This window comes from Lactuca virosa, chromosome 4 (assembly GCF_052849685.1).
Source record: "Lactuca virosa cultivar CGN04683 chromosome 4, Lactuca_virosa_CGN04683_v6, whole genome shotgun sequence".
Lineage (NCBI taxonomy): Eukaryota > Viridiplantae > Streptophyta > Magnoliopsida > Asterales > Asteraceae > Lactuca > Lactuca virosa.
In genome coordinates, this window is record NC_136429.1 from 87,742,155 (window position 1) to 87,750,360 (window position 8,206).

Consider the following 8,206-nt stretch of genomic DNA (forward strand, 5'->3'; position numbering starts at 1 on the left):
ACACCTACTCATACTCGTCCCAAAAGTTGTTTTCCAGTTTTCCCAAGTTACTATATCCTACGATCACAAAAGCAATTTAACACATATAGATGTGTCTAAATAAGCACATGTCCTAATAGACTCTTCTAGGGTTTCTTCCTCGTGTATCTTCAACCATGATTGTTCTTCTACTTGGTTGATGGAAACGCCAGGCGATGGGACGATTTCAGGAGTTACACCAAAAGTTCTATTGTAAAGCCCTAAATTTTCAAACAAAATTTTCATTTTTTAAATCACATAAAAACCCCAAATCACATTTCTCAAAAACCACAATGTATAAGTTATCAAAACACAAGTCAACAATTGTTTAATAATATCCCAGAATCCTCAAAAACATAAACTCCAACTCATATGTACAATCAAACTGGCGCCTTCCCATGATACTGAGAAGTACCTGAAACACATATCACACAACACTGTAAGCACGAAGCTTAGTGAGTTCCCCAAAATACCACACACATATAAATAGCCCCTCATGGCTATATCTCGATAAAGACCCTCCGGTCAATGTGTCTCAGTGAAGACCCTCTGGTCTCACAACTCTGTTTGGACCCTCCGGTCCTAACTCAACAAGGCACTGTAATAATATACAACATATATCACAAAGACAAATGAAGAATATCAAATACATTAGTATAATCATATAAGACCCTCCGGTCAGACAATATCACCACTCAGGTAAGTATAGTGAGAAGAATCACCTCGTAAGTAAGCAAGTAGGTCTCGCACTCGATGCTCGGTCTAAACTCCGCCTGCATATCATAATCATCTCTAATTAACACTTAATAATAACAACCCTAAAATGTTAGGCTACCTTTCCTAACTCTCGGAAAGGGTGAAAGACCAGTTTTACCCCTCCATGGTCTCCATAACTCCTGCCTTGACCCAACCCTAGAAGTCAATGAAAGTCAACACTCGAGTCAACAGTCCATGTTGACTCAACTCGTCGAGTGCATCTATACGACTCGTCGAGTCCCTCCTATTCTCAGAAATCGGGAAAACTTCAACTCAACTCGCCGAGTTGTCTCATCAACTCGTCGAGTTAGCTAATGGACTCGCCGAGTCCCTCTAGTCCATTTCTCATTCAAACGATTCTAATCAGATCTAAAGTCCCAAACTCTAGATCTAGCCTCCCAAGGCTGAACCACCACGTAAAGCTGCAACAGTGTAGATGTTGCATCCAAGGTCTCCTTCTTGTTCCAAGCCTTTTTCTCCTCAAGCTCCTTCAAGGATTCCACCAAGATACACTCTCTTAGCCTCTTTCTCTCTCACAAATGACACTAGCTCGTTTAGGGTTTCTCTCAGGGTGTTAAAGTGATAAGGGAGGCGGAAATGAAGGCTTAAGGTCCTTTAAATACAACACAAACCCTAAAAATTAGGGTTTTCTCACTCAGCACCTACTCGTCGAGTTGGGTCCACCAACTCGTCGAGTAGACTATAAAAATCACGTGGGTATCTCCATCTCAACTCGGCGAGTTGGGGCCTCCAACTCGTCGAGTTGCCCTCACAAAATGAATATAATATAATTAAATTTTACATGGGAGTCGGGATGTTACATCTATAATTGATATCTTCCGATATGTATCATTTACTATCATAAGCCTTCTCATTAGATCGGTTCGCTACGAGTCATTATCATGACGTTCTATTCACCGAAGCAGGCCTTCAGTGTTTAGTGACAAGAATATAGATAGGGAAGATAGACGTATAAATCTCCTTATCACTCCCAAAAGTTATATGTCAGTTCTAATACAGTAATTAAACGTTTAGAAATCTAAACACATAAAATTTCCAAATCTGGTCGGCAATAGACCATAGATCCGAACATCCTAAAGCATCTAACGGCATCCTATAGCATGTGTAAACCATTTGGCACGTAGAAGCAAATTAGGCATCTATCCTAAAGTAAGCTAGTGTTTGTGTCTATTCAGGTGTACCACCTAATATATACTAGACACTCATCTCACGATCATCGCTTAGCATTCTAAGTTTAAGTCTAGAAATAAATCCTTACTCCTAGTTCGCTTAAACTAATGCTCTTATACCAACTATGACATCCCCATTTTCATGGCCAGAAAAGACCAGTTTATGCTTATTTTAAAATTAGAGTTTTAATTTACAAAAGCGGAATTTGTCGCATAAAGTATTCCCGAATGGATGTTTTTCATTGATTTATTAAAAACTCGGGATGTCATCGTCAATACAAGAAACATAAGCATAAACGAAGACATACAACATCTCTTTATAATAATGGTCTACGTCTCCTTGAATCTCTTATCGGATACACATATCATCATATATTCAACTACCCCGTGATACAATCAATTAAGTGGGTCAGGTTGGGAAACCTGGTGAGTACATAGGGTTTTCATCCCACAATATTATAATTTTTAATTATATAACCATTAGCATTCAAATAACCCAATTACCCCGTTTCCCATCACTCTCACTTACAAATCCTATTATGATGATCTTGAGGGATCTTTCCTAAAGGATATTTATCAGCGAACAACTATAATTCCTAGGTGATTAGGCACAACGATATAATAATACTCGCGACAACACGATAGTACGTTAGTACTTTTTGTATAGACACAGCAGGCATGAATGTACAAAGTACTTTGGTTTAGTACGACGATACAAAAGTACTTGGGTTTAGCTCGACAGTACAAAAGTACTTGGGTTTAGCATGGCAGTACAAAAGTACTTGGGTTTAAAGTACTTTGGTTTAGTACGACGATACAAAAGTACTTGGGTTTAGCTCGACAGTACAAAAGTACTTGGGTTTAGCACGACACTACAAAAGTACTTGGGTTTAGCACGAAAGTACAAAGTACTTTGGTTTAGCACGGTAGTACAACAGTACTTGGATTTAGCACGACAATACAAAGTACTTGAGATAGACACGGTAGACACAACTTATTATCTCACACGACTCTCTCTCTCTAACCTATCGCAACCACTATTTCACACAACCTCTCATTTATTATTTTGCACAACCCCTCACTAACCAGTCATATTATTAAGTATGTTAAACATACCGATAAATCAAGTAGTAATCATACTTATACAACTACATTAAGCACAACAAAGATAACACACATAGCAGTTAAGCATTTAGATTACTTATATTTATGCGTAAGCTTGAAAGTAACTATGAACTCACTTGTTAAAGTGATGACTCAAAATTCAGGCAGGGCTTCGCTTCTAGCAACTGACCTTTCCTTTGACGTGACCTAGTATCACTATCAATAAGTCTTAGTCTAATATTCTACGCGACTAGAGAGAATCTAGACCTATCAATCATTCTAACAAATACTGATAGTTCTATCAAATAAGGATCAGCCAGGTAGGATAGTCGGGAGGCATGACCATTTCGACATATAGTCTTTCTGAAATCCAACAACCAAGCCGACGTGACCATTCTAGACACCTCTCCCGTAAGTAGATCAATCAGTATATGAATTGGAATTACTGATAAATCTTATTTATAAGTTCATAATAACGACTTAAGACCATAAATATAAGTTACACTGAAAAGACTAGAGTGTAGCTTAACTTACAGAGGATTTAGCGAAAAAATAGGATTTATGCGGGCATAACTCTGATCCGGAAGCTTCTAGTCACTGACTATCTGACACCGCAGGGCTTCTAATTGATATCTACTTCTACTTCGGGATCGTGCGATGCTTCTCCAAAGCCTAAAACTAAGGAAAATGGGGCCAAAATCGAAGGGAATCTAGAGAGAGAGAAGTGTGGGTGGTGTGAAAGAGAATGAGGCCGAGCACCTCTATTTATAGGACATATGTGCACCGCGCCCTACGTGCATGGTGTGGACACCTAAGACGTTGCTCCTCACATTTTCTGCCACATGTCGCAATATGGTGGTCCATGCCCCACCTAAAACGTTGCTCCTCATTTAGACTCTGTCGGCTAATTTTGACTTTATTTTTAAAACTATACTTTTAACAACCTTAGACTGTTAAAGTTCGTTAAAAATTCATAACTTTCTCATATGATATTCGTTCTCGGCTGTCTTCATATCAATGGAATCATATGGACGAGATCTTCAACTCTCATTTCGATTGTTTTTCCTAACAATCAACCGATCTCTACTTCGGTTTTTGAGTCATCTACTGCTACGCTGCAACTTCTAAAAAGCCTACTTCCTCTTACGAAGTCAGATTTAGGCGTTCTCTATATGCACACTCTCGGTTTAATGACTACTATGACTTCCGTTTAGATTATTTACCCTAAATAATCCTTCATTGATAATATCTAATTATCGTTGCGACTAATAATTATCCCATTTATTTTTTTATCAAGTAGCCTTATCTTGCGGGCGTTACATCATCAACATATTCCCTATGAAATCTAAGGCCCTAACGGAAAGGTGAGAACGCAAAATGGAGGATTTTTTGATCAAGTGAACAATTGATGTTGAGACGGACATGTAAGATGAGGGTAGGGAGCAGTCGTCTCCAAGTATTCTTTGTTGTTGATTCCGGAAGTACCCCTCCTGCACTGACCATCTTGGTGGTTATCTTGATAGAATAATGTCGTTCGTTTCAGGTAACGACCTGAACACCGTTAAAGTGAAGGGAAGTAAAAATAATATTCATAGGAGAGTAGTAGAAGATAGAAAAAAAGCTAAAAAAACGCTTACCGAAGCCAAGTTACAAAGCAGCTACCGACGCGTAGACTGAACAGGGAACATTAGTCAGAGAAGATGAAGGTTAGGAGCAAACCCCTCAAGCGATCAGGTCAATAGCACCTAAGGTGTGGTCGTCGAGAGCAGCGAGATGCAAATGAGAAACTGGAGAAGCATCGAAGGGCGATAGCGGTGGAAAAGCTAAGATAATGATGAGTAACCACGATAGAGTAACCCTAAGAAAAGTAACCCTGATCAGGTAATGCTCATAAAGGAAACTCAAAATTAATATATATATATATATATATATATATATATATATATATATATATATATATATATATTATCAAATAAAAATAAGTAGTTCACATTTATTCTTATGTTCTCAATATTTTTTATCACATACTTGGTGGGGAACCCCGCGTTGCGGGGGTCGGGTGGGCCAATTTTTTCCGTTGTTTGTTCTTTGTAAATGTTATTTGATCAACTATTTGTTTATAGTTTGAGTATTGTTATGGGGCAGTAATATTGTTTCGTCATGGATAATTTTTTTGTTGTCGGATAAGCTATTTATCGAAATATATACTTAATGGGTTTATCCTTTGGTTGATGGGATGAAACTGGAGAGTCGGATTCCACGGATCAAATAAAATGTCTCCAATATCAAACATTAAGAGGAAAGGTATAGAACTATTCATAATAAAGTGTGTCCATTATGAAACATTAAATGAATAGAATAAATGCAACTAAGACTAAATGTAATTTTTTCATCTATAAATAAGTTTGAAAACATACGAATCACACGGAAAAATAGGATGAACTACTATATTTAAGACAATCGCATTTACAAAAACAATCAACCACAACACTGTGATGATATAGATTTACTGACCAAAACTAAACAAATCCAAGTCAAGTAAGGTTGTTTGTTGTTTCTTCTCGTAATTGTAGCTGCTGAAGAACCTGTTGGTCTGCCATCATTTCCAATTGACAACAAAGTTCCAAGAACACGGGGTCCTTGAAAAAAGGGTGCATTTAACAAAATCATTAAACAAAAGTTAGTAAACAAAAAGGAAACTAAAAAGAATTAAGCATCAAATAAAGTATGTAATTATTTTAGTGGTTACATAAATATAGTAATTTCTAAAATGTACTGCATTAACTGAAATTTCAAACAATAAAACAGTTTTCAATTTATTTTCATCTTGACAGCCATTGACTTTTGAAAATATGACTTTTAAATTTTTGCCCAACATCATCTTCACTTAATCCCTTCTAATATTTGCAAAAGTTTGATAAATACATCAATTACATTTCTATTTTTAAACTTTTAGCTAAACCATCTTTAATTTAAAATATTTGTCCATATTGAATCAAGAAAATGAAAATAGATAAAATATCTAATTATTGTCATGAATAAAAAAGCATATACGCATTGAAAAATTCTATTTTTCCTTCATTAACTCTTTTATGAAAATACCCTTTGAATTCTAAAGCATTAAATTCATATCCAAATTATTATAAATTTCACATGAGCATAGTATTAAGGAAAAAACTCACATGTGTGTTGGAGAAAAAGCATCGATAGAACCGATATCAATTTCGTTCAAAATCAGAATCCTCTTTCTACGTAATGAACTCATATGTTTTACTAACCCCGGGATGTAATTTTTTCCCAGTGACATTTTATTCCTGATAATTTTATCACAAATATTAGAATTGTGAACAAAAAGAAGAAACTCCAACTCAAATGGAGACGTGAGATTGTAGAAATGAACCTTGTTTTCAAATGGGATATGAACCCTAATTTCTTGTTGTCATAAACCACTATTGCTGCAACGAAGACCAGCCTCCACCGTGATCAATCAGGATTAGAAGACTCACTCAAGCAAATGATCGAACACTTGGCTGACAACTAAAGATTCAATGAATTTTCAACTTCATGTTCCTCTGTTCAGTTTCACAATAGGACAATCTTTACTAAATGAGAGGGGTTGTAGGCACAAACTGCATCAAAACACAAAAGAAACATCAGGTAGAACATAGCATCAACCCCAGAAAACATTAATAATTTTTGAGAAAGCAAATAAAAGTAGTATTGTATTGTGTACAATAATGATTAATTAACTACCTGTTATTGATAGTTTTAGAATGCATACTATTATTATCAAGAAACAAAGAGGCTTCAGTGGCAGATGGCAGAACTGTAGAGCTGTGCATATTACGGTCATAGTATTTCAGAAATATAGCAGAAAAAGAAATAACTACTAATAACAATACTGAACATGAGTACATAGATCTATATTTAATGTTTGTGAAAAGAGTAAATGCATATAAGAACGTTAATATGAAGATACATATGCATTTGGTTTGAATGTTGCTTACCAGGCTTCATCAGGTAGAGCAATGATCCCAGGAGAATTCTGCATATAGAATACAAACATTAAATTTATATGTTTCAAAAGAATGAGTTGAGGAATTCATATAATCAGTTTTTATGTAGAACCTTTTCAATAAGATGTAGGATGTACTTGAATTTCGTCTTTGGTGTATATCTCTTATACGTTGCATCCCAAAAAACGTTGTATAGAAGTGGACAAACAATTAGAAATCGATTAAATGGGCAGAGTTTCATAGAGAGGATATGAACAGCTTTGTCAAGAATACCAAAAGTGACACCTGACTGAAGTGTTGTTGTCGGTTCTGATAAGTGAAATTAATACAAAAGTGGTCAAAACCACACAATTTAAACATATTTTTTTTCAATTATCTCAATCTAGTCAACAAAAACACTGTAATTTGTTCAAGGTTCGTACCTGAAACGAAGCGGCAGTCTGAAAGCAACGAAGCTCCTAGGTAAAATCGGATCCAACATGGTGTACAACGAAAAACCTGCAAATAGAAAAAATCAAAACGTAGCAGTAGAAAAGGAGAAAATAACTATTCCCTAACCTAATTCATAGTAAACTTCAGAGAAATTTATGAAAATCCAACAGACCCATTGGGTGCGAAACTGTGAAAAGTCGAATGTAAAGATTGAAGGACAAATGCGGTAGTCCTTCTGGTTCTAGAGCCTACCGCCTGGCATGATATGTTTTCTTTGGTGGTGCGACGATGTCAAACGCAGGCTTTCAACCGGTAAGGAAAGTTCAACCCCACATCACCTCCAGCCACTACCACCGGCAGCCAACGCTGTCGCACCACCACTAACATTAGCGTTGATATGTGTTGTTGGTTGTTGCTGCTTCCCTTTCAAAATTGGGAGAGTCGCAAAGCCCTAATCTTGGGTGAAATCAAAAAAATGAATTTCAACTACAGGAAGGAGTAAACTAAGTTGAGCCTGAAACAACAAACTCAGAGGCAGAGAAAAAATCAGTAAAACGTTGATGTGTGTGAAAAAACCGTCATTTATCGAACAAATACCTGCAAAATTGGATTACGAAACGGAAATCGAAGAGGTTTTGCAAACCTGAAACGATGGTCATCCTCTGTGGTTGCAAAATCGATTGAAAGAAG

The 8,206-nt window shown here is 36.4% G+C and overlaps 1 long non-coding RNA gene across 1 annotated transcript; it reads right to left on the bottom strand.

Moving 5' to 3' along the window:
* Window positions 1-5,644: 5,644 nt before the first annotated feature.
* On the bottom strand, window positions 5,645-6,740 carry LOC145168863 (uncharacterized). The gene is made up of 3 exons (XR_013742135.1): window positions 6,469-6,740; window positions 6,251-6,382; window positions 5,645-5,707 (listed from the first exon to the last, which is right to left on the bottom strand). It is a non-coding gene; the product is annotated as an uncharacterized LOC145168863 (long non-coding RNA).
* Window positions 6,741-8,206: the final 1,466 nt, after the last annotated feature.